Source organism: Protopterus annectens, chromosome 9.part0, assembly GCF_019279795.1.
Source record: "Protopterus annectens isolate FY-2018-M chromosome 9.part0, PAN1.0, whole genome shotgun sequence".
Classification (NCBI taxonomy): domain Eukaryota; kingdom Metazoa; phylum Chordata; order Ceratodontiformes; family Protopteridae; genus Protopterus; species Protopterus annectens.
In genome coordinates this window covers 133118836-133146081 of record NC_056743.1, presented here as the reverse complement: position 1 = coordinate 133146081, position 27246 = coordinate 133118836, and positions in this window count along the sequence as shown.

Sequence of the window (27246 nt, the reverse complement as noted above, 5' to 3'; positions counted from 1 at the left end):
AACTTATCTATCATATCTCAAACTATTTAGCAAATTATAAACTGACATATCCTTACTCCAGTTATTCTACATCTGCTAAGTTTTAGTTACAATGCCTATTAATATTTCTTTCTTCCTTAACATACGCCTATGCTATTCTGTTTGTATTAATATGCCTTAAACTTGTATATAGGCAACTCTGGCATATTTGTCTCTGATATGGTTTTAATAGGGTTATACGATAATCCATAAATGTATTTAATAATGGTGGTGTATCGTATCCTTCATGTCCATAGTTAATGATTTAAGACTTCTAAGGCTCAAAAATTCACTAAATTGTTTATTTTGTTAACTGGGTCGAGGCTCATTTTATATGGTGGCCAGGAAGAACTGTTCTACTAAATGATTTAAAGTTACACATTAATTAAATGATGACTAACATAATCAAATGCAGGATTACACAATGAAACCTGTTAGCTGGTCATAGCCTTAATTCTGTGTGAGAAACTGACAAAGTTAGAGGCTCCCTTTCTGAAAGTCATGCTTGTTAGTAGTGATGTTTTCCCATTCTCCATTGCTTCCTTTAATTGTATATTTAAAACACATTGTTTCAAGAAATCTTTTAGACCAGACTTTAATCTAATTGACATATAACATGAATGGGTATCAAACGTACCACCTTCAAATAGGGGTATAATACCAGCCTTTCACCACACATCTTGAATTAATTCATGTTTAAATGAGAGGTTATAGTAAAGAATTACACCCTTAATTACTCAATCATTTTAATAACATTGTGTGCAACAGCTGAAATAATACTGAAATATTCCTTACATGCTTTTAATGTATTTTTTTTTTATAATTTTAGGCAGACATCTCAATCTGTCAAGACAATGAAGGAAATATGTTTAGAACCTGAAGTGCCACAATGTCGCTATTATTTGTTGTTATGTTTATCTACATATTGTGATCGCACGAGCTGGCTATGAACTACACTCCAGAAAATAAAGACCCATCCATATACTAAACAATAATAACTTTATTTTGATTTAGTGTTTTCATCCACAAAGAACGTGGACTTCATCAGAATGTGAAGCCATTGCAACAAAAACACGTATATATGTGTACCACTAAGGGAGTGCTCATAATTAACTGATTAAAATAAAACAGTTCCTTTTATTTAAAGGGCAAGCAGCACAAGTCCACCTAAAACAAGGAAAAAATATATATAAATACAAGTACAAAAACTCAAATGCCAGAATAGTTAAAATTAATAAATATAGGACCATTGTTCCCTCATAGGTTCATAGGTTGGTAATAGGCTATCAGCCCTAGGGCCTATACTAGCCTAGTCATAACAATTCCCTGGCTATTTCTTCCCACACTGTTTACTTCCCTGGACCCCTGTCTATCAGGGTGACTGATGTGATCCCCGGGGTGAATTTCCTTTCTCCCATCCAATCGTCAATCTTCCTTTTGAAGAGGGCCAAAGAGGCACTCTGCTTGACATGTATGGGCAGTCTATTCCAGAGTCTGGGGAGTCTCTGGGTCAAGAATCTATGCCTCCAGCATGTTTTGTTTATTGTGATGACAAGGTTTAGATCCCTGGAGTGTGTGGCTCTGAGGGATTGGGATTTCTTTAAGTGTAGCATGTCCAATAGCTCTGGGTTTGACATGACCTTGTATGTTAAACAGAGATCGCCTCTCAGTAGACGATATGCGACAGAGTATAGCTGGAGTTTTTTTAAGGCGGTCAGTGTCGAGCATCTGCTTTAGGCCTGTGATTCTTTTAGTGAGGTATTCTCCACTCAAAAAACTCACTAACCTTAGTCAAAACATGTTAATGAACAATAAAATAAATACAAATTGCTATGTAAAAACTCAACCAGCTATTTCCTAGGTTCCAACAGTGGTTGAAGGGGAATATTATCATTAATTCCAGGGGGGTTGGTGGCATTTAGCAACAACTGTCACTTCACCTCTCTTTCTTCTAATAATGATTTAACATCACTCTGCCCCCCACTGGATTTATGTCTACCTTTTTTTTTTGTTTCTAGTTGGGTGGCATAGTGGCACTATTTTTGTGTTTTATCTACATATTGTATTGCAGTATGTGCAATATATATATATATATATATATATATATATATATATATATATATATATAAATCTAAAGGATGGTGGAGTGGCCTATATTAGAGGATGTATCATATAAGGAAACTAAATACCCTTCAAGCAGACAACTCAGAATGAGGCAAGTATCTACTATGATTAATAGTGGAACTGGTTGCTTCTGGCAATTTTTGTTAGCTTCTATCACTAAGAAATTTAGATTTGTGACCTTTGGGATCTTGAGAGGATTCTGTGGAAGGAGTCTTCCGAACAGCTATGACTGAAGAGAGAAAGCAGCCTTCAAGGCTATAAGAGTTGTCCTTGAGAATCTGTTGTCCTGTGAGAGAGAAAGAGAGAGAGAGAGAGAGAGAGAGAGAGAGAGACACACACAGACACAGAGAAATTACCTGCCTGTATGAGAAAGCCAGCTGAAAGAATGAGATTTATAAGTACCAAATTGCTCTGGAAACTGAACTATTGAAGTGAACTCTGAAAGTTTTGTTTGTACTGACTTGATTGCTATGAGCCTAGATCTTTGAGGAAGCATTTGTATGGCTGAGTTTTTTATGCTATTTCCCAAGCTAGAAGAAAACATTATTTTTGTTGTCCTTTTAACTTCATCATCTGTGTTTAACAACTGCTAAACTGCCTCCATTGATTGTTCCTGTGACTACAGGTGTCAGTAAAATAATACATTAGGAATGATAACCTTCTATATTTTGTTAAAAATGAGTCAGGCCTAATAAAAAAGTAAAATTCGAAGCAAACCAAATCTTAATGTCTTAAATACCGAATACTATATACAACAGTGAAATCGCTTGAAAGATGTGTCATTTGAGTTTTAAAGTCAAGCCAAAAACTATGTATTTTGCTGAGTTTCATATACAGCTACAAGCTTCAGCAAGCAATATTACAGTTTTTCCAAACTAAAGAACCAAGAAATCTCAGAAGGTAAAACCAGATTCCAAGAACCACAACATGAACAATAATCCAATATAGATTTATTTAGCGCTTTCGTCAGTTTATAACTGCAGACTTCATCAGAATAATACAAAATCACAAATACCACAGTTAAAAAGCATTCAATTTAATCACATGGCATATAAAAACCAATCACTTGTTCCAAATCATTAAGTAATTAAATGAACAGCCCTCCCCTATATAATTTAACTCATTCATATACAATAAGAAAGCAGTCTCAAATAACTGACTATACTAAGGCAGTCATTGAGTCCTGGTGGCGTGTGGGCATTAAGCTTTATTTGCCAACAAAGCTCCTTAAATTCTAAAACATCAACCCATAGGCCACCATGTAAATCCTTTTTTAGTCCTTCTAAAACAGCAAATTTAAAACTATGAGTTGGATGCCCTTCCAGGTGTTTGTACAAAGCATTATTAGTGTTTTTATTTTTTATATCTCGGACATACTCATAAATTCTTTCTTTTAGTTTTCTTTTGGTTTTTCCTACATAAAAACAATAAGAAAAAGAACAAATAGCAGCACAGACAACCCCAACAGAGTTGCAAGTGTATATTCCATTGGGTCAATACTGAGATGGTTGATTTTTATTTTTTTCAGCATTTAAAATGTGTATGCATTGCTAAAAAAAACACACTTCTTAGTGCCTACCTTAGGAGTGTTAATACAGCTTGTGCCATGTCATTCTAACATGTTTTTAATCGTAGATCCCCTTATGTATATTATATGTGGCCTGGAACCCACCTTTTCAAACATACCTTCATGCCTACAAAAAATCTACCAGTTCTTAAGTAAGATGTTACGAATTAGCAAATGATCCACTGAAAATCTAGTGATAAAAGAACAATGATAGTATGAGCTGTAGATCCTAAATTTGTAAAACTAGGGTTTACATTCTGCTTGATGCCAAGCAAAGGGGAAATAACCCCGTTTTTTGTTTTGGTAGTGATCTCATTTTTGATCAAATCAATGAGTCCAGGGGGATATTTTCTAGAGGAAAAAATTTCAGTTAAAACATCACATTGTGTCAAGAACTCTGCGTCAATAGTAACCATACGTGCCACACGGACAAACTGACCTTTAATTATGCTCTTCTTAACATGTTCAGGGTGATTACTGTCATAATGCAACAAGCTATTATAGTAGGTCGGTTTCCTGTACACATTACATAAGAATTGCATGTTCCTAGAGTCCTTTTTAACTTCAACATCCAAGTAGTTGATAGTATCACTACTATAGTTACAAGTGAAATTAAGGAATGTTGTAGTATCATTTATGTAATCAAAAAATTCCTTCAAATCACCCTCGCTACCTGTCCAAACAAAAAACAAATCATCAAGGTAGCATAGATATAAATTCTAAAAACACCTAAAATGGGACATGAATAAACATTTTCTTTCACACATTAACATAATAATGTTAGGAAACAAGGGGACACAAACAGCCCCAATAGCCACACCAGTTTTTTTGGAGAAAATATTGCCCCTCAAAAAATACATAAATATGTTTCAGCACTGTTTCCATAAAGGGTACAAGGACATCTACCTGTTCATTTGTAAATAAATGTAAATCAAACAAAAATTCCTGAAACCATTCAATCCCCAAGGTGTGCGGTATAACACCGAACAAATTGACAACATCAACTGTCACAAATATAACATCTTCTTTGTACTCCAAAAAATTCAGTTTTTTCTCAAAAAGTGCCAAGAGTCAATGCAAATATGCTCTTCCCCCTTTAAGACATCTTTCAACATTACATCAATGTATTTACACAGTGTACGTGTTTTGGATCCTCGTGCACTAACTATAGGTCTCATAGGCGGATCCACTTTACTTTTGTGTATCTTCGGAATACCAAAGATACTTGGCACCTTGGGAAGTTTGGTAGTCAAAAGTTCTACTATACTGTGATCTAGTTGCCCCTGGTTTTCCATATCCTTAATCAACAGAACACTGTAATTAATGCACACACAGTAGAACCGAGTAGTTCACTCTTGGTAATACGTGTCCCCTGGGGCACATGTCAGAACTCAGACAATTAATTGTATACCACAGCATGAATCCCAAAGTCTTTAGAAATCAGGAGTAATAAAAAGAATCCAAGTCAAGATAATAAGAGTAACAGTAATTAAAACATTAACTTATCTGAATGAGATGACAACAAATTCCTTAAGGAATTCACTTTTAATAGGCAGATGAGAGCTTAACTTATATAAAAACACAGTTTACAGTTGGATTTTATATACTTGGTGGTAAAACTGGTGATACATAATTTCCATAAGCATTAACATATGGTGACATGATTGCTTTTCCATTCCTGTTCCAGGTTTTATCCACATGAAAACATATATTTTTATTTTCATTTTTTAACAACTTTATTCAAAATGGTCAAAATGTGATCGCAATGCGGTCATGTCTGGCAAATGCGGTAGTATTTTATTTTTAAAACAAACTTAAAATAAAATTCTTTTATGTACATAAAATTCTTGTTGAGTGAATGTGGTTGTAAGGTGAAACCATACGATGGGGATGAACGATCTCTGTCGGGACTCGAACCATTGCGATCATGCCGTGATGGTAGGGTATGGGGAGACTTCTGATTGGTGGGGTGCCAGGATGGTATGACCATGATTGGCTGAGAGAACAGGGCTCTCTAAATTGGTTGGTGGGTGCTTGTATGTGTGGATGGGTAACTAGTATGCAGCATGTAAAGATAGAAAGTTATGTGGTTGGAGGTGGAGGGGAGCAGGCTGCCAATCGGGATGTAGTGTACAGCCCATCCTTCTCGCGGTCCCATTGGAACTAATGAAATGGCGCCAATTGTTTTTGTGCCCCTGATAGGACAGGCTTGGAGATCTAATATTGCATCGTGAATGGTGCAGGGTAGTGGTGGGGTTAGATGACATTAGATTTCCAGGAAATAAGGTAATTAGTGGAAAAATCCTGCCAATGGTGAAAGGGAACCAATAGAATGCAGGTGACGTACTGAGTTAGAGAAACTCCACTCCCCTTTGCGGTCTACTATGTAATCTTACAAAGGAATGAGTTGATTAGTGGAAAAACTCCCGCCTTCAGATTAAGACAGCCAATGGAACAGAGTGTGACATGATGGCCAATGACATACATGCCCCTTTGTGGTCATTGGTTGTTGTACAAGGCTGCCAAAGAGTAATTGGTTGGCCCGTTGGCGAGTGACGTGAAATGGGCTGGGTTAAGGGTAGAGCCGGAGGGAGGCTGTCTAAATGCTCCTCCAAGCTGATTGGTGTACAAGTAGGGTGCCAAAACCATGGGGGAATGTGATAGGAGGGGATGTCACAGGGGTGGGGCTCGGGAGGGGTAGGGGTCCCACCGGAAGATATTGGGTGCATTATGTCACGTACACCAAAATCAATTAACAAAACCTAAAAATAAGATTAAATAAAGTAAAATAAAGTAAAAATAAAAATAAATAAAATAAAGTAACAATATCTTGGGTTGCTTTATCCAAAATGAAAACATATACTATAATGAATGGGTTGCTATCTGTACTAATGTAGGGTAACAATACATTAAAGTAAAATAAAATAAATAAAAGTTTGTTTCATATGTGAATGTCAGTTAATAACGCACTGATGGGGAAGCAGCATCGGTTAGTCTACAGATTTGTATCTACTAGCATCAACCAGAGAATGAATAATAAAAAATAAAAAATAGTGAAATAAAATAAAATACAATAAAATAAATTAAACCATGGTCCACAAAACCCCTTTTAATACCATGCGCAGTCCCAAAGGTGGTTGACTTCACCCCAAGAAAAGTATCTCGTGGCTTAGTTAATGCAATGCCAAAAATTAAGAAGCCGAGCAGTAGGGCTGTAACGGAATACGGCACCAAAGTCTGCCCAAGGATTAGACATTAGAAATTAAAAATATAAAAATACGCTTCGCATCTATGACTTTATAAATATATAAATTTATAAACCTCTGACTTCGTAACCCTTGATTCTTATAGTCACTTTCACTACTGTGCTCTATTCGTGTTCACAGCTGTTACGGTCTTTATAAATAACTAAAGTGAAGTTGTTTAATGATTAAGTCCATTTAGGTATAAGCATGCAGCCAGGAATGCAGCCAGGAAAATGGCTGGGCTGGTAATCAGCGAAGCAGTATTTTACTTTCACGAATAAAGAAAACTGGATAACAATAAAAATTAATAATTAATAAGTTAGACTGCAAATTAAATATGTGTGTTAATTAAATAAAATATGTGAACTAGGTGTATTGGGGATAGTCATACAAGCCCATCGACAAAATAACTATATGTTTTTATGTTTCTATGTCAAGATTCAGTGCTCGGAATTGTTCAGTTTATCCATTAGTTCTTGTGCTTTTGCATAACTCAGTCAGGACCACTTATTATTAGGAACATAATTACTTTCAGCTTCCAGATTCTTGCAGCTAATAAAAATTAAAATAACAAAAATAAAAATAAGAATATGAAGACACAGACTAGACCCCTTGTCTGATGTGAAGATAAGGTACAGTCCATATCAGATTTCAATTAGAGTGTTGACGGAAATAGTAATGGAAAACATAAAAACACATATAGTTGTCCATGCTCATGAGCAACATCGATATGAAATGTAACAAATTAAAAAAAAAAAAATATATATATATATATATATATATATATATATATATATATATATATAAAACCTGTATATAACAACCTTGTATATAAAAACCTTTATATAAATAAAATAAAAACCGGACCCCATAGGAATGCTATAGTAATAATCCTGGATTGATATGAAAAGCAAGAAATGATGTTCCCGCCCTTTTGCAACCCGCTTCTCCAATTCTTAATCAACAGGTCAATCCTGTAGTTAGATACGTTGACCATATTTAATGAAACCTCCTCGTAGAGAGCACTATCTAACAAAAACACATTCATCCTATTCACATAGTCCAATTTGGACATAATAACTACCCCCATCCCCCTTATCTGGTTTCATAACTCTTATGTCTTTGTTGTTACAAATTTTCAGTAGAATTGCCCTTTCAACTTCAGATAAATTGTCACTAAAATCATGTGGTCTGTGCTTAATCATTGCTCTAAAATCAAATTCACAAATTTTCTCAAACATCAATAAGCAATTAGATAAAGGTGGGTTAAATAAACTTCTTTTCTTTAGTGTGCAAATTAGATCATGACATTGCACATTATCAAACAACAATTTCAAATTTAAACTTCTAACAAACAGCTTAAGCTCCAATACCAAATCAGTAATGTTAGAATGACAAGCTGGAACAAAATTGAATCCTTTGCTGAATAATTCGGCCACACCTAAACTCATAGTCTGAGATAAAAATTTATAAATGCAAAAGTCGTCTTTTTCACTGTAAACACAAATACGGTAGTCCGTTTCACCTTCTTCATATATTGAAACAAGTTTGCGCTAATCAGAAACTAATTCCTCTTGTTCTACTGCCTCCTGGTCTGATTGCTGGCCTGGTTATAAGTCCTTGGCCCTCTTTTGTTCCACTGCGGCCTGTAGTTCACTGTACGAGCTTGATTCTGAATCCTTTCGGACCTCCTCGTCAGGTCCCACCCTACAGGGAATTGACTAATAGTTGGATGTGATGATGCGTCCCGGTCTAATTTGGTTTCACTGTTGGTCTCTGAAGTAGGTGGGAGTGTCACATTGAAGGAAAGTGGTTTAGGATAGGCTAACCCAGCAATGTATGTCTTCCTATCCCTTTCAAACTTTTTTTCTTTATGTGCCTGTACATCACCAGCAATTTTCTTTACTTTGTCATCGAATTTTATTGAGTGCATTAAGACCAAAACACTGCTGAAAGGCTTGAGAAATTGGAAGTTCCCTAATGGCTTAATGGTTAACTCTGCTTTACATTGTGAATTATTGGAGCTCTTTGATAGACAAGGGTGTGAATTAATGGAAGTTTTAGTCAAATATAACTTACAAGCCATTAACCACCTTCATAATGAACTTACTGACATCAACAAAAACCTTCACGACGACTTGCTTTTTGAGAGTTCATTTTTTAATTACAAAGGTTCTGTTTCATCCTGTAGCTGTTGTACCTTCCCTACCCCTCTGTTCATTGTGCCTGCACAGCAAGTAAGTTGAGCAGTATCACATGTATACTACAGCTACTTTGCATCACTGTCCTCTTATTACCATTAGCTCAAAGTCCAAAAACAAAATATGTATAACCTCATCTGATATTACTGTTAGCTGCTGATTTATTTGGTTATTACTGTTAACTACTGAGTTATTTGATGGCGCTGAGCTGTAACTGCTGTTCAGAACTCCTATATGTTTTGAGAGCTAGCTAATGTTCTAACTTACAAACTGCTTGTTTTTTTTATCTTGTTTTATGAAGGTAGAGCTTTAATTGTTGAATATCTGCCAGGCATCCTGCTAACTGTTTTGTAGAGGTTATTCATGTTCTGATTACATCTGTAAGCATTCCTATGGCATGCTACTGTACTTAGAAGACTTACAGGCTGGACTTTACAATTGCTTTTATAGAAAGCTAAGTGAACGCAGTTCATACTGAATAACATAACTCTGGAATTATTGTCCTAAAACAGCCATACTCTGCTTTGTGCATTATATCCTGTGTGTATTTACTGCTGAATTATACAGCTGTTATCACTTGACTTAGAGGCTGTATGTTACTGCTGTTAGTCTGTGGTTTTACAGAGCTGATACTGTATGTAATAAATCAATTTTAATTATAATGTATGCAATATAATTAATTTTAATTATAATGTATGCAATATAATTAATTTTACTCTCCAGCTCTATTCCTTGTATGCTCTCCACTTCCCATTCTTGTAACCTTTGACTAGTTCTGCCTTGTTTACCTTTATTTTTCAGTTTGCACAGGTTTCTTTCCTGCGTGACCCCCCACACACACACACACACACCTGGGATTAACTGTATAAAGCAATTTCTACCTTCTCCACTGAAGCTGGCTATCTTAACTAAGTAAAACCTCTGGGAAGAAAGAACCTGACTCCCTCCAGCTTTTCTATTGTAATAGGTGAATTACAATTTAGTTTTTGTAAGCTGTTGAGGCTTAAAGGTGTATGCACAACAACAGTGAAGGGATCCAGCCAACTGCCACTAGATTGGGCTATAATACCTTGAATAAGTCTTACATTCAGACGGTGTTCCAGTCCCAAGCATTTACTTTTTAATTTGGTAAAGTTTTGCTTCTAGGCTGTCCCCACTAATTTGGCTCCCTCCATATTGACTACATTTGCTAGTTTACCTCTAGGATCCTATTAAAATTAGCCTGAAAATTGGTGTAAAAAAAAAAAACAAAACAAATTAAAGTACAGCCAAAAACATTGCTTACATACAATCATACAAACCAAAAGCCCAAGGTAACTTTCGGAGAGTAACTCTAGAACTGCCCAGCTTAATTCAATTCAATCAACTCTTAATAGCACACAAAATTTTGTACCACCCTGAGGATACACCCTCACTTAAAAATATTATTAAGCCATATAGCAGCCTGAAATTCCTAACTACTGGTCCAAACCCACAAAGCTAATAACTCTTCTGGTGAATCCCTGTTGCCAACTTCGTTGGCAAAACCTGGTATTCGTTGCCAAACTATACAACCCTACAATCCTCCAAAGGTCTCTTCAAAAAAACCTCAAACAGTATCTCAAAGTGAATTGGCTATGCCCATGTACCAACCCTGAATAAGTTATAAACTGAAAGCATATTCTGTAATTATCATAACTTGTAACTACGCCACCAATCTCCGATTCCAATATGACGTCTCTTACTTTTAACTGTGCCTGTCCATGAGAATTGTGAGTCCCTACTAGGGAACACTACTAAGAGATTGTATATGATCACTTTGTTTTTATAATTGTTTGCTAACTTCTGTGTAATCTATGTAAGTTTGTCTACGTGGAGCTTTTCTCCCCGGGCCTCTGCTGAAAATGGACATGTATCCAGTCAGACTATCCCGGTAAAACAAATTTAAAATAAATAAATACATTTTTGTTATTGTTTTTATGTAGGAAAAACCAAAAGAAAACTAAAAGAAAGAATTTATGAGCATGTCAGAGATATAAAAAATAAAAACGCTAATCATGCTTTTTACTAACACCTGGAAGGGTACCCAACTTACACTTTTAAATTTGTTGTTTTAGAAGGACTAAAAAAGGATTTACATGGTGGCCCATGGGTTGATGTTTTAGAATTTAAGGATCTTTGTTGGCAAATAAAGCTTAATGCCCACATGCCACCAGGACTCAATGACTGCCTTAGTATAGTCAGTTATTTGAGACTGCATTCTTATTGTATATGAATGAATTAAATTATATAGGGGAGGGCTGTTCATTTAATTACTTAATGATTTGGAAGAAGTGATTGTTTTTTATATACCATGTGACTGAATTGAATGCTTTTTCACTGTGGTATTTGTGATTTTGTATTATTCTGATGAAGTCTGCAGTTATAAACTGACGAAAGTGCTAAATAAATCTATATTAGAATATTATAGTGTTTGTAATATACTCAAAATTTACTTCTCAGAAGGGAATTCTTCAAACTGTGACATTAATTAAGACATTAATTTCAATTTTGATTATTACATTAAATTAATGGTTTTAAACTTTAATGATTAACTTCAGTGCTTCTTACTTTCTGCACATTTATAAGGTACACGATGTTGGAATTTCAGAGATGCTGTTAGTAATGTGCTATAAGTTTACATATTACTTTTTGAAATCAGGAACTGCATATCTGAGGTTAACTCATTAATGAGCACTAAATTAATCTTTCCCTTGCATAATTTATATTGCTATTATCTACTACTCAAAAGCTAGTATAGTACCGTGGTCTGACTCAAATGGGTGTAAAAAAATGCTTACTGTGTTATCAGTCACTGAAATACATTCATTTTGGCTAATGGATGTTTGTGTGGGGTGGTGGTGGTGCAAACTGAGGTTATGGAATACCTGATAAGTGAATGATTTAGTGTATAAAGTCTAACACGGGTTATATCACCGCATGATAGAATAATGAGTCACCAAATTAAGCAGAAACAAGTGGAGTGGAGACATCTGAAGAAGAAATATGGACATGAGAAAGAAAATGAGATTTGATATGATGCAATATTAATGCAAAGGTAAAAGCAAACCTAATCAATACAAAAAAACAGTACCAAAGATGTTTGAAGTGAAATGCAGGCAAAGGTACCTGGATATGGAAAATGTCACAATATAAACAATAAGAAAACAAAGGGCAAAAGTAGAAAAGAGGATTAATAATGGAGAAGTTAACGAAATATAAACTGAAGTTATGGATTACCTGTAAAGTGAAGGATTTAGTGTAAAAAATCAAACTCAGGTAATGTAATGTCACAGCATGATGAACTAATGCACCCTCAAATTAAGAGAAACAGGTGCCTCAGGAAGCATCTGATCACTTGCCATGTCATGATTGTTTGGAGCCTTCAATCGGAAACCAGTATGAAAGTTCAGCTGGAGTTGCACAGCAAGGGAAGGAGCAGGAAACAGTGGCAACTCTGATGCAGGCAATGCTGTGGAGTGATGAGCCAATGAGTTCCCATGTGAAGGAGCAACAGATGACACAGGATGCAGCTGAATAGGATATGCCACAAGAAGACGTTCTGGATCTTTCTGTAGAATGCCTGTAGGAAACATACAACAAAGAAATTGATTTAAGGGAAGACTTGCTGGATTTAATAAAGATGGATAGACATATTAAGAATGATTAAAGGAATAGATTACAGGAAGTAAATGGATGTCTTTCGGCTTTTCCCGGTTAGGGGTCGCCACAGCGGAACCCCGGTCCACTAATGATTGGCAGTGGAGTTGTACGATGCTGAGTTGCCAGCCTGCTGTCCAACCTTCAAGGAAGGCACACCCATTCATGCACACACCTACCTGCATGTCTTTAGGAATCACTCAACCGTGGGGAGGACATGCAGACTCCAGGAAGTAAATAAGACCCAAAATGTTAAGTCAGATAAAACAAACACAGTAATCAAGACTATTAACAGAAATGCATGTCATATAACAGAAGTAAATAGGCTGTATTACTGTGCAACTAAATTAATAACAGATAAAAAGTATTACCAAAAATACAGAGCAATAAGGGAAAGAAAGGGAAGAAATAAAATATCATCATAGAAGCATAGAATAGAGAAAAGTATAAAGCAATTTAGACCAGAAGTGTCACTGTTAGAAGACTATAGAAGAGGGAACGGGTCAACAAAAATATGTAGAAAAACAAGATAAAATCAATGCACAGTATCAGAACAGACCAGGATTTATCATACATTATAGCAAATAATAAACTAGAGATATCAGCACAGGCAGAAAAGTGTAGAAGATATGCAGACAAATATAAAGGAAAATGTACAAAACAAGCAATTCATTGATGGCCCAAAAAAAGTTTTATAGAGAACTGGGAAATAAAGCAAAAAGAAGACAGACACATTTTGGAGAAATATTTACGAAGACCTTGTGGACCATAACAAATATACTGAATGGATAGAAAAATTCAAAGAAACAGTAAGGAGTTCAAATGTACAGGATATGAAATGGGATGAAGTAATGGCCAGAGATACTGAAACAAAGTTAAGAAAAGCTTCAAACTGGAAGACATCAAGCCAAGATGTAGTACCTAACTTATGACTAAAAGTAATAACTTCTTTACATGAAGATTTAGCCCTGTGTAAGAACTACTTATATGCACATCCTGAACAGACACCAGGTTGGTTAACAATGGGGAAAATAATACTCCTCATTAAAAGCAAAGCTGTAAGCCATCCCAAAAATTATAGACCAATAACATGCCTTCAGATGATGTGCAAACTATGTACTGAAATTGATGCAGACAGAGTTTATAGTCATTTAGAAGAAAACTCATTCATGGCAAGAGAGCAAAAGTGTAAGAAAAGAAAGTTATATGGAACAAAGGATCATTTATTGTTAAATAAATACATAATGGAGAATTATAAAATGAGGAAGATTTTAAGTATGGCATGGATAGATTAAGAAAAAACAAATTGACCGCATCCTGCATTCATGGATAAAAGAGTACTTACAGATGTATAAGATATAGCCTACATTGATCAATTACATTGCAGTAACCATATAACAGTGGCAAACCACTCTGCAATTACGCCATGACGAAGGGCAAATATTTATCCTGGGGATAAAAAATCAAATGGGGATATCCCAGGGTGATTCTTTGTCACTGCTATTATTTTGTCTTGCCTTAATTAAGCTGTTTGCTTAGATTAGATTTTGGTTATACTTTGGCTCCCAGAAAACAAACTTCCTTAAGGATTTCTCATATACTTTTTGTGGATGACCTTAAAACTGTATAGTTGTTCATCAGATGAGGAGTTGAAAGTACAACTGCTAGTGGTTAAAATTTTCTCAGATGAAATAAGAATGGCATTTGGTCTTCATCATAAATGTGCAAAAGCAATGTTTAAAGCAGGAAAGTTACAGTACCAAGGAAATATCAATCTAGGACAGGAATGTAAAATAAAAGAACTTGAGTAGGGAGGAGTGTATACATATATGAGAATTGAAAGACTGGCAATAAAACATGAACAAATGGGAATAAAACTCAGTAAAGGATATTTCAGAAGACTAGCGTTAATACTGGAAACCGTCTTGACATCTAGGAATAAAGATCAAGCTATAAGCCGATTCACTCTTCCTGTTTTAACTTATAGTTTTGGTATGATTGACTGGCCTCAAAAGGTGTTGGATCAGATGGACAGAAAAACAAGAAAAATACTTCACACTTATCAAATTGACTTGTTTGCGTCTTTCGGCTTTTCCCGGTTAGGGCTCGCCACAGCGAAACTCCGGTCTGCTAATGATTGGTAGTTGATTTTTACGTGCTGAGTTACCAGCCCTGATGCACAACCTTCAATGAAGGTACGCCCATTCATGCATGTCTCCATGCAGAAGATGCTCTAGCTGAGAATCAAACCGGACAGCATCTTACTGTGAGGCGACAACGCAAATCATATATAAAAATCAGTGTACACAGTTAGAAGTTGGTATGGGCCTCCTTGAAACTGATTGCATGCATGTGCCAAAAAAACAAAAGAAAGGATACAAGGAGAAGAATTATATGAGAAGGAAAGAAATGTGGAAAAATCATAAATATAGTGGCAAGTACAGAGATCTCCTGTAACAACCTGCGGTTGATTAAGATTTGACACAGGAATGGTGCAGTGGAGGTGAGTTGAAACTAAAGGATGACAGCCCAGGATAGGGGACTACATACATGTTAGTTCACAAAGTCCATTGGGACAAGGGAGAAACCAATAAGTGTAGCTGCTGTGCAAAAAAAGTTGGAAACAGTCACCAACCTTGTTGCCGAGTGAGATGCACTCAAGGCAGAGGGCCTGTACAATGAAAGGCCTAGTAATGTGGCAAGATTATTGCACTGGGGATTATGCAAACACTATGATATGGGTGTAGCTGAGAAGCATTAGAAACATAAACCATAAAGCATTATAGAGAAGGATGAAGTGTACATCACATGGGATCACTCATTACCAACAAGTCAACGAATAGATGCAAGAAAACCAGATATAGTAGTCCATGAAAGAAAGACAAAATAACACAGAGCATTGAAACTGCTACACCTAGTGATTACAGTGCCTCATGTACAGAGGCACAAAGTCATAAAATATCAGAATTTGCAGGCAGGAATGAGAGCAATGTGGAAGAAAGATACCCAAACCGTTCCATTAGCAGTAGGAGCAATGGGTCTAATAAAAGAGACTCTATGGCCATATTTAGATATGCTACTAATACATGTACGATGAAGTGATGCTGCGGTAGCATTGTCACCTCACAGCAAGAGGTTCTCCAGTTTGATGGAAGCTGTTGCAAAAAAGAGTAAAATCCCAAGATTGGAGGACCTCCCTGTTCAGCCTCAGAAAGAAGCTGAGATCCTTCATAAAATCCTCCAAAGCCAGTTATAAAAATAAAATCACCACTGATTCCAAAGAATACCACAAAGCGTTCTGCAGCTATGTCAAGAATCTCAATGGCAACACTCAGATCTGCACTGAGCTACAGCACAATGGCACTAAACATACAGAACCAACCGATATTACCAACATCCTGGCAGATAGGTTCAGTGCTAACTTTACCCCCCTCTTACCCTCCAAAGGTCCCATCTTAATACAATGCAAAGCCCCTGTAATCATGGATGAACAAGTAAAGACAGCACTCTTCAAAGCCAAGAACACAGTATCCATGGGACCAGACAACATCCCAGGCTATGTACTGCACAAACTACAGAACGAACTGGCACCCCACCTAAGTACCATGTTCAATCGGGTCTATATTATAACATCGAAGTCTAAAAACACAATGTTATAATATCGACCCCATTCAATCAAAACACCAGAAAACCGAACAGTCAGAATAGCAAATTTTTTCCCAGGGAAAAAATTCACTCTTCCAACAAACATACACACAACTCAAGCACACCAAAATAAATAATCCACACAAATACACTTCATGAAACCCTACACTAAACCAGACATACACCACTAGCTACCCACTTACCTTAACCCAACCCTAACCCTAAGGTCCCTAACTATCACACACTCACTTTACCCGCTCCCTAACACTAACTCACCTACGCCACCCTAACCCTCACGTCCACACAATCGCACATTTACCTGACCTGCTCCCTAACCATAACTCACTTAACCCACCCCTAACCCTAAAGTCTGTCACTACCGCACACTCACCTCACCTGCGCCCTAACCCTAAAGCCCCTAACTACCACACACTCACCTTAACCCAGTCCATTCACTCACTTAACTTAACCCGGTCCGTAACCATTGCACCACACTTACCTGAACCCAATCCGTAACCTCCGTTCGCTCAATTCCCTAAACCCGGTCTGTAACCATCGCACCACATTGCTGTAAATAGTGAAGCCATGGACCACCGAAATCTTACCCTAGGTAAAATTTCGATGTTCCAAGGCTTCGCTATTCTCAGCTTTCGCACAAAAGGGTTCAATATTATAACATTCAAAATTTTTGAACTTCGATGTTATAATATAGACCCGTTCAATCAAAGCCTCACCACAGGCTATGTGGCTACTGGATGGCACACAGCGACAGTTATCCCACTCCACAAAAGGGGGTGCCACCACAGACCCCGGAAACTACCACCCCATTAGCCTGATGAGCCTGGTCTGCAAGGCCATGGAACATCTTGGAGCTTATTAACAAAGACATAGGTAACTCCAAACCCTGGATCCCACTCAGTTTGGGCTTGTAAAAGGTAGATCATGTCTACTAAACCTGATTGACTTCTTTGAAGCAGTCACTAAAGCCATAGACAAGGGCAAGGTAGTGCACACAGCCTATCTTGATCTCGCCAAGGCTTTCAATACCATCCCCCACTCTGGAATTATAGATAAACTCACTAAACTGGGCATAAATCCCATGTCACAAGATGGATGGCCAACTGGCTCATTGACAGAACCCACACAGTAAAAGTAGCCGACACCAAGTCTGACTTCAGACCAGTGATGACTGAAATACCACAGGGTTCGGTCCTGGGTCCTCTCCTGTTTGGCATCTATTTCTCTGAAGTGCAGGCCAACACAGAAGGTCTTTGGCTAACAAAGTTCACAGATGACGGCAAACTGGAAGCCATGACAGAATCACCTAATAATGTAGACATTCTACAAAAGGGCCTCACAGAGACAGATGCTTGGTGTCAAAGTCATGGCCTCAAGCTCAATGCCAAGAAGTGCACTGTCATCCCTTTGGGAAAAACTTGGTACCCATGAACTACCACATAGGCGGTAACTCACTAAACACTGAAAGTGTGATAAGAGACCTCGGGACACAGGTGGAGAGTAGTCTCTCCTTTGATGACTACATTGCCACAGTAGTCAGGAAATCCTTCTACGTGGCACACATCACAAAAGGGTTCTCTTCTAGAAAAAAGGAGGTCATTGTTCCTCTCTACTCATCCCTCATCAGACTCATTATAGAGTGCAATGCCCCATTTGGCATGTATCTTACAAGACACCTACAACAACTTGAAAGGCCACAGAATAGTTTAGGTTCATAGTTCATAGTTTTTAGTACTAAGCTAACTGCCCTTGCGAGCCATTTTAAGCCTAGCCAATTATCCCTTGTGAGACTCAAACCCTGCACCTTGTGTTTGTAAGGCAAACACCTTAGCTATTAAGCCACCCTCCCAACCCCTAATTTGTGGTTTAGCAAAGCTAGACTTTCCACTGTGTAATACCTTAAACTTCTTGTATCAGTGGCAACATGGGATATATGCAAATTATCCTTTAAGGATATCAAGTGTTTCAGTTAAATGGCTATTCTGAATACCCGTGACTTTTTCTTTTAGTTTTAAGTTGACTTATGGATAATTTCAAGCCAATAAAGCCAAACCCTCTAGCCATGGACATGTATTCTCTGTCTTTTTATGGCATCATCAGTACAGCATAAGATGAAATACTCAAACAGAAGCCATACGCAGATCGTCTCAAAAAAATCCAGCTCTACTCTGTCGCATATCGCCTACTCAGAGGCAATTTCTGCCTAACATACAAAGCTATGTCAAACCCAGAGCTGTTGGACATGCTACACTTAAAAAAATCCCAATCTCTCCAAACCACACGCTCCAGGGACCTAAACCTTGTCACCACAATAAACAGAACATGCTGTAGGGACAAATTCCTGTCCCAGAGACTTCCCATACTCTGGAACAAACTACCCATTCATGTCAAGCAAAGCTCCTCATTGGCCCTCTAAGAAAATTCTTGACGACTGGATGGGAAATAGAAAATTCACCCCAGGAATCACTTCTGTGGCACTGCTTGACAGGGGCACAGGAAAATAATTTCGAAAGCCAGGGAACTTTTTTGTCTAGGCTTATATAGGCCCCAGGGCAGATAGCCTAGTACTTACCTGTGAACCTATATACTCAAACTATATCTAAAAGTGGATAAAAACATAGAAGAAGAGCAAACAGAGTTGACTCAGACCATGGTTGAGTAGTACTACTACAGAAAGGGGCTTGTGTAGGAAGTTGGGGGGTATAGATGGTAAAAAGGCTGTCAATTGTGTTAAAACAAATACATGAGGCAGTGACAGGAAGTGGAGTAGGATATAGAAGTGCATGAATGTAAGTTATTTAGAAAATATCTAAAAAAGAGGGATGGCGGCAAGATAGTCAATTACTTATCGCTGGGCAGCAAGTGCAAGGCCAGAGAAAAGAGGGTTAATACTACATAACGAAGAACACAAGGAAGCAGTAGATACGATCAGGACGCAGAATACGCATTCTGGCAGTTACGGCAGGAAAAGGAGAGTATAATGGGAGTGGAGTGACATAGCATATCAGTTCCCAGCTACATTAAGGGAGAAGTACGACAGACTGGAGCAGGGAATAAAGGATTGAGATGGGATGGAGAAATTGGAATGTGTTGGGAGCAACCTGGGAGAGTCACATCTCCAGGCTAAGGAGGGTGTGGAAGTTAACTGATGTCTTTGATGTTAAGGCTTTCATCAGTGTAATGCAGCACAGTACCAAATAAGATAGAGTTCTGAATGTTGTCCTAAGCTGGACAGATACACAGGTATACAGGTGAAGGCGTCTTTAGTTACTAGAGTAGTGGTCATGCCAGCACTGGTTTGTTACAGAGAGGAATGGTAAGAATGTAAGGACAAAGGCAGTGAAGTAGGCGAAGTAAGAGATGGGAGGACATGAAGAGAGCATCAGAATATAAAGAGCTGGGGGAGAGGGTAAAGGTGAGGTAGAAGACAAGGGTCAAATTTAGGGAATAAATAAGTTATGGAAATTGGGCAGTGATGAAGTGTTGATAGTTATGGTAAAGGAGTTAAGGAAGAGGCCAGTAGGCTATAAAAGAGGATAAAGACAATGTGGGTACATAGGAAAGTGATACTTGATATTAAAAAGATGTGCTATATTAGAGGTGAGAGAGAGTCAGTGCAGAGGTGGAGAAAGCACACAGAAAGGGAGCATGGAAAAGTGCAACAAAGATAAAAACTGAAAGGGAGCTGGAAGAGGAGGTCAGGAAGGTGAATATGGCTTTTTAAATGTATAAGAGAGAGGAGGAAGAGAGAGAGAGACATAAAGAGGGAGGCCTTATGAAAAGGCAGAGGTATTGAATGAATACTTTGCTTCAGTCTTCAAAAAGGAAAACAGGTAATGTGTGTTATGATAGGAAGGAGGTAGGCAAAGTGGAGAAAGCAGTAAACAGATACCAGGACATTAAGGAAGGAGGTTGAGATGTAAGTTGCTGCCCTAATGGAGGAGAAATCTCAGGCATCAGATAGGTATATTCCAGTGCCCTTTTGAATATGGCCAGTGCTGTAGCACACCCCCTGAAAAAGTATTATTAACAGATCACTAGCTAATGCAATGCTGCATTCTAACTGTAAGAAAGAATATGTGGTTCCTTTGTGTAAAGTGAGATCAGGAAAAATCCAAGTATCTTAAAAGCAGTAGTATGGGAAGGCCAATAAGGAAATCCTTCGGGAAAGTTTAGTTGCATTTCCTACATAACAGCAATGTCCAGATCAAACATCATGGGCTCATGACAAGAAGAAGCTATTAGTTAGGTGAGATCCACAGTGGTAGTATTTGGATGCGCTCACAGAAGCCTACCAAATAGTGCAATTGTCAGTATCAGCAGAAATTAAAATGGAGTCTCTTTAAACAGGTGACCCCCTAATGTATAGTGTCTGTCCATGGTCTCTCTGAGTCTGTGAGGGAAAAACTGCACACAATTTTCAGGCATTTCAGAGCTGGACTGCAAATGTATACACAACGACATTTCAGAATTTAGTTTCTGGAAATGGCATAAAATTGAAAACATTGTTCATGACCCACCATAATGTTTGACATGAGACATATTTTAAATCTCTAAAATAAAGGGGAAACTTGTTTGATAAATTCTGATCATTATGGTAGCTTTTTTGCCTTATTATACGGATTCCAAACATATAATTTTAAGTCAAACAGCATTTCCAATACAAATGTGCCATTTTGAAACATATTTCTTATTGTTTTTGAGATACTGGGCTCAGGAAAGAACTACTGTCATTTACGTAAGTCAAGAGAATTTGTCAGTCAGGGTATTAGTGATGCAATGGAAGAACATTTCTTGTTATTTCTAACCCGGAATACAGTCTTTCGGCTTTTCCCGGATAGGAGGTCACCACAGCAGAACTCCAGTCTGCTAATGATTGGCAGTGGATTTTTATGGTGCCGAGTTGCCACCCCGACACCCAACCTTCAAAGAAGGCACACCCATTCATGCACACACCTACTTGCATGTCTTTAGACATCACTCGACTGCGGGAGGAAATGCAGACTCGACACAGAAGGCACTCCAGGTGACAACGCTAACCACTGCACCACCAGTATCCAATTAGTTGGTGTAATCTTGGAATGCAGTATCCAATTAGTTTTTGTAATCTTTGAACACTAGCAATAAGGAGAAGCTGTGCAGTAATTGTTTACTTTTATGATGGACATTTAGAGTTGGAGTAAACCTTGGTGTTACGCTATCCTGCATATCAGTATGTGACTATTACCAAACTATGCAGCATCATATCAGCTGGTAGAAATTAAATGCTCATGTAAGTTTCAGGTCTGAATAAGGATTGCTTTAGCTGAAGTACTGTAGGAAAGAAAACTTTGCAACATTCAAGGGGATGCATCAAGGCATATCAGATGAAGTTAGGGTGTAACAAAAGTGTGTTGTATAAATATTTGTATGTTCTATAAAAATCAGTAAATAATAAACAGTATTTTTACAATAGTGTTGTATAATAAAACAACAAATAAATAGATTGTTAAGGATGCTTGCATGATTTATGATTCTATGTTTAGGCTAGATGGAGTGCTGCAAATGTTAATAAAGATAAATTATAGCAATCCATTAAAAAACTTTTATGAAAAATAGATTAGAGCATATCTTCTCAGAAAAACAGTGCATTTAGTATAAGGATATAGTGCTGCAAATGATAACACAGATAAGTTATAGTAATCCATTTTAAAAAAAATTATGAAGAATAGATTAGAGCATATCTTCTTACAAAAAGTGTATTTAGTATAAGGATTTCTTATAGGTGCATTAATTATAAAATCGCTGTATGTTTAATTGGCTTATTACTCCTCAAGTATGCAATTGCCAAATTCTATACATGTAAAAAATGTTCTGTGAAAAAAAAAGAGACTGAACAGTAAAATAAGCCTTTTCTGAAGGAGAAGGTCTTTGTACTCCTATGTGGGGTGTGGGAGTGAAGAGCTTTGCCCCCAAATCACTTATATATGTACAATCTCCAAGGTCATGTGACAGTGGAAATAAGAACTTCAGAAAGCAACACACAGAACTCTTTTCAAAAAAAGTGATTTTGCTGAGCCTAAGAAAATTGAACTCAAAACATATGCACTCAACCTTGACCAAAATATCATACAGAAAGTGTGCACCACAGATTCCATCCAAGTTGGCAGCCAAACAAGGGCTGTTTTATGAGGTTCTGGATAGAAAAAGAATACTGGACAGGAACATGTGGGAATTCTTGCATAGTTAAAGAGCTCCTTCATTCTAAGACCTTTTCTGAACAAAACTGAAGATAAAATTGGAAAGCTGTGGCCTTTGAACTTATTGGTATTACTCTTTATGTAACCAGCCAGCTTGGATCTTCGCTTTATTTATTTATTTATTCTGTGTTAGAAAATATCATACATATTGTACATAATGTACATAAAATTGATCCTCAACTCTCAACACAAAATCTCTGTGAAGGAACGCCTCTGGCCAGTAGTCACAGCTCTAAAAGGAATTATCTTTAAAAATTTGACAATTTCATACCAAGATGGGTTTTATACAACAACAGTGCACAGGGATTTTTGAGAAACATACTATAACAGCAGGGAATTCAAATTAAGACCACAGAGAACTCTCTTATTAACAGTGATGGCAGACTAAAAGAGGAGGAGATAAAAACTGAATTCCTTTTGAGACAAAACATTTTGTTGTTAAACAAATGAGATGATCTGGAAAACACTGAAAAATAGAAACAACATTTGGAATGCCATAAAAATAGAGCATAGCAATATGGTCAGCTTGCAAGCTCTTAACCACTTGGCTTCCAAAAACCTTACATTTACAAGAAGGTCATTCCTTTGGCATAGAAAGACAACATAAATTACTAATTAACCATTTATCAAACCAATATTGCGTCATAGATCCACAATTGTTAACTATACTTTTTATCTTGCACTCTAATTAAATAACTCATGAATGTGGCTGAAATATAAAAACTCCAAACACTTACTAGCATCACAGAGAGTCACAAGAAAAATAATGCCAAACCTGTTTATTTAGAACTTTTATCACTAATACATAATAAAACTTGAGCAGAATAATACAAGCATTTAAAATATAATTTTAATAGACATACATTGTAAAACATATGATCTCTACACAATCAGTCATGATAATACGATATTAATTCCATAGTTTAAGTTTTAAAGCGACCTTTCTATTTATTGTATCATTTATCTCTGTACTATGTGATCATCTAAACATAATTGCCACTACATATCTTGTTGGTCTAGTTAAGCTGCTCCAATGTCTTCTCCTCTTTAATCTGACAAAACATGATCCAAAAAAAATTCTGAAATGTGAAAGCGTGTCTACTTTAAGCATTTTGGTGACTTCTTAAAATGTTATTAGATTCTTTGTGGCAGTCTGTGAGACATTCTGCCTATGTAAAATGCCTTGCAGCTATTATAAGTTGCAAGTCATATCAATTGCTATGAATTAGAAGTGTGTCTGGTCTTAGCACCCCAGCTAGAACCACCATGCACTAAAACTGAATCGGGACCCTCATTGATGTACCTGCATTATTATACATGTTTTGTTTGTCTTTTCCCGGTTACGGGTTGCCACAGTTGAACTCCGGTCCACTAATGATTGGCAGTAGATTTTTATGGTGCCAAGTTGCCAGCCCGATGCCCAACCTTCAGCAAAGGCACACCTATTCACGCATGTCCTTCAGAGGCCACTCAACCACGGGGAGGACATGCAGACTCCACACAGAAAGCACTCCAGCCGAGAATCGAACAGGAGAACCTCTTGCTGTGAGGCAACAACGCTACCATTGTACCACCGCGGCTTACCTGCATTATATGCATACTGCAATTAGAAATGCCTTATGCCTTGTTAGCTTTCATCTCATTATGACCAATTGTTTTCTCCATAATGAATCTCAAAATGCGATATTTTTATATGCAAAGATTTAAAGCTGTAGTCTAACCCTAAACAAGACAAAGAATAAGTAAAACTTATGAGAAAAAATGAAACAATAATATAAATTATAAGTTTTTATTTAGTATATATAATAATCATTTGTCTGCTCTTTAAAAAAGAGTTCTATCAAATATATAATTCTAACAATATTTTGTATTTTTATCAGGAAGTGTAATCCATTGAAAGGTAAACAAGCCTAATACCTACTAAGCTATAGTAGCTGGAGTTTTAAGTTTTTTTTTCTCTTCATTTAGGTCACATAAGGATGAGGAATACTAATATAGCTTATGGAATGGGAGGACTTTAAGTAGTAGTATATTTCCATATTCATGACATAGCAGTCTCATGCCTTTAGTGTATTTTTTCCTAATGTTATCCAATTTAGCATAAAAGTCAATGATTTCAATGGGTTAGAGAGTACAGACAGACAATGAAATCTCTATAAGATCTATATCAATCTAAGTCTAAATATATAAATGTATCCATATAAATCTTTGTTTTTATTTTTCTGCGTATTAAAAGCATGAGTAAATAATATAACATATCATCACAAAGCCTGGGTTCTTAGCTGACTCACACAGCTGAGTGATGATTTCCCTTTCACAAAATGAAGAGGTCAGTGGAGAATCCATTCTACGTATATATAACCCAAAGTGATGGTACCACTCAAGTTTAGAAATATGTACTGTTTTTATAAGTATGTGTGCTTGCTTATAAAGTGTGAAAAGAGTAAGTATTTCTGGGCAAACAGGGGCTTGAAACCTTGTGAATACAATGGAGTTAAAAACCTCTGAAGAGCTAAGAAATTAGTGGTAAATGGGGGGGGGGGTAGAGTGACCAAGAAAATAGTATAGGGTCATATAGCCTTAGGTGGAAAAAATACACAAAGATATCACATACCTCCAAAACAAGACATATATATTTTATTGAAAGTTTAGCACACTCCTCCTTCCTTATCTACACACAGTTATTTTCAGCTAAATATGTAGAGACCAAGGTGAGGGATATTCACTAAAGTACAGGTGGATTGTTACATGCCATCAAGTTTGTCTGTGTGTATATGTTTATATATGTATCTGTATATGTATATGTGTGTGTATATATATATATATATATATATATATATATTCTCTTTTCTCCCACGGCCTCCGCTAAAAATGGACATTATCCAGTCGGACTATCCCGGTCCACAAATGTAAAATAAAATAAAATAAATAATAAATAATAAATATATATATATATATATATATAATTATACCTATATGGATATATACATATATAAAAATATACATAATGTACATATATATATATATATATTATACACACACACATATATCAGAAGCAGATGGGTAAGGGAAGGGATAACTGCAATATTCAGTTGCACTGAACGCCGATGTAAATGGATTTTTAAATAAAGTACAGGTGGGCAGTTAAACACCAATCAAGTGTGGAAATATAGATAGCAGAAGCAGCTAGGTAAGGGAAGGAACAGCCACATTGTTCAAACACACTGCACACAAGGCATGAGTGAATTCTTAAAGGTATGGAATATATGTAGTATAAACAGTTATCCAAGGAAGGGATAATCACAACGTTCAGGCACACTCAACATTTATATAATGTGATTTTTTTTTAAGTAAGACATTCATCATTCATCATATTTAGAACAACGGTTTCTGACAACACAGCCTTAGTTAGCTGGTCCATGAATGGAGAGGAATACCTACCCCCACCCCTATTGTAGTAGCACTCTTTTATACTCCTGTATGTCTATGCATTTTAAATACTTGTGCAAGGTCATAGAGGAGAAATAAATAGCACATATTAAAGGATAATCTGCTTTGATTTATTTTCATTTTTTTATTTCCCTTTTTCCTAATTGAAACATTATACACATTTAATTAATTGTAGCTCTACAATATCTCTGGTTAAAGTAATGCCAAGGGAAAGCTTAATCTAAAATTAACAGGGGTAGTTCATCTTCAAAAGGATTATTCAAACATGCAAACTTAACCAAAAAACAGTTTACTGCTGAATTAGATAAGGGTACCAGCTGCCTGCTTACTTAGTCTGCTCCGTGATTGCTTCTGGCAGGAACAGTGGGAAAGGGGAATCCCCTGCTCTGCACAACCACGTTATACTCTGTGCAGCCAGACTGTGCTCTGCACAGCCATGTTATGCTCTGCACAGCCACATTATGCTCTGCACAGCCACGTTATGCTCTGCACAGCCACACTGTGTGCGACAATATTTTTCTTCCTGACTCTACTCCCCTTTCCCCTCAACCACATCATTCTCTTTATATCTCATTAAACTACACTTAATCCTCCGTGCCTTTATACTAATTTCCTGTGTAGTCTCTAAATAGCACTCCTACCTTTAAATTAGCAAATCATTTCATACTTACTAAATTTACTACTTGGTCCAAGCTAATTAATTTGCCTATGGAATTTTCTCCTAATGCCTACTATAGTATAGCCATGGTAACCCTTACTTCTACCCTAGGAACAAATCTTCTACTTAAATTTCTAGCAATATCATAAAATAGAAATACCAAGCCTGATGTAGCCTATAAAAACAGCTACATATCCTCTGTAAACCTTATTGATAACAGAATACCTAATTTGTGAACTACTTAGCTTATATACTGCTTTTCCTTAATAATCTTTAATCTTTTAATAAAGATTACAGTTTACTTCTACTATTTGCAGGAGACATGAATGTAAATCTTGGACCTCTAGCTATAACAACAAGAACAACAAAGCACAAATATCTTTACATCCACTATAACAATGAA